We start from the raw sequence: 1,699 nt of genomic DNA on the forward strand, positions 1-1,699 counted from the left end.
AATAGAAAATACAAAATAATTCAGATGTTAGTAGGTAATTTATAATATTAAGCCCCTGTTCCACAATGTCTGGTTAGTCGCTACCTGTCGGATAAAATACATGCTGTCACTGTCTAAAAAATAATAACAGAAAGTGACAGCATGTATTTTATCCGTCAGGTAGCCACTAACCAGACATTGTGGAACAGACCCTAAATAGATTTTTCAAGTCGTGGTTACTTATTTAACTAACATCCCGTTACACGATGACTTATTAAATATAAAAAAAAATATAACGGCATGATTTTTATCCAACAAATATTCTTTACCCAGACTCTGAGAAAAAGAGTACGCTACCCGCCTCCGTAAGTTCCTATTATTTTGTATCATGCCCTTAATAAAACCAGGAAATAATTAAAAGTTATCACGGTTATTGCATAATAATGATAAAAGAATGATTCGACCGTGACAGGACTCGAACCTGCAATCTTCGGATCCGAAGTCCGACGCCTTATCCATTAGGCCACACGGTCTTGCGAAAGAGGTTCCGAATAAAAGGACAGTATCTAATAATAATTGATCGATTAGTGATACCATTTAAAACGAAAAAGTATGGTACTGTAAATAATTTTAACCCTTATTCACGATTACACCAAATCGTAATGTTAATTAAATCGAAAAATTCTTTGATGCTTTTAAATTATACTTCAATTATGATGTAAAGCGCCATCTAGTCCAGTTATGTGGAACTTCCAGCTCGAATACTCTAGCAATCAGTCAAATGTATTCCAACAAAATTTGGTAGCATTGTCAGTATGCAAAAAAGTGTTCGTGAAATTATATAGGTGGCGCTTTTAATATGTTTCAAAAAACTAACTTATTCTTTAAAATATTTTCAAGTAATAAGTGGAGTTAATTAATTAATAATTATGCAATCTGAAAATAACTTAATAATATTGTATCATAAACAAATTAATTCTTTGAAAAAAGAATAATAAATAAGTAGGTACTTACTTACAAGTTTTTTTATGTTCCTTGTTAGTTTATAAAAGTAACCAATTAATGAATCATCAATCCTTGAAATAATGGATAGGTTTTGTTAGTTTGACAAGGTAGAAAAGTGTTACATACATAGCTCTAACATCAGCCTATCTCTACGTATTAATTGTTAGGACCATAGTTTGGACCGTACTTGTTTAGTTCCTTATAGGTTCGTAAGATGGCGCTAGCTACATTTTTTCAGAGTGACATGCCACAGCTGGCTACCGATAGCGTAGGCACCTAATTCCTGGTAGACTTATTATTATATTATGCCCGTGTAAGATAATAACATAGTTAATTTTACCTATAAACGATCTTTAGTAAGCAGGTACTTAATTGAAAATATACGATTTTCGCACAAGCACGAAGTGGAGCTTGACCATATTATGTAAGTATTCCAAAACATAAATTAAATAAGTACCACGAAAAGATTATAAGTAAGTAGGTACCTAATGATTCAATGTTTCACTGGTGTTTTGAATTGTACACTACCTACTACTGTAGGTATAGTACTACCTATACCATACAATCTTAGTAAAAAAACCGGCTTACTTACTTACTTACTCCGCTGGCTCAGCGACCCGAAGTGGATCTTGGCCTCAGACACAAGAAGTCGCCACTGGTCTCTATCCTGCGCAGTCGCTCTCCAGTCGCCTGCCTGTAGTTGGCGAAGGTCCTT

The 1,699-nt window shown here is 34.0% G+C and overlaps 1 non-coding gene across 1 annotated transcript; it reads right to left on the reverse strand.

Annotated features, from left to right (window-relative positions):
• Positions 1-439: 439 nt before the first annotated feature.
• On the reverse strand, positions 440-512 carry Trnar-ucg. Its single transcript has one exon. It is a non-coding gene; the product is annotated as a tRNA-Arg (tRNA).
• Between the last annotated feature and the right edge of the window lie 1,187 nt (positions 513-1,699).

The sequence above is a fragment of the Plutella xylostella genome, chromosome 4, assembly GCF_932276165.1.
Source record: "Plutella xylostella chromosome 4, ilPluXylo3.1, whole genome shotgun sequence".
Taxonomy (NCBI): domain Eukaryota; kingdom Metazoa; phylum Arthropoda; class Insecta; order Lepidoptera; family Plutellidae; genus Plutella; species Plutella xylostella.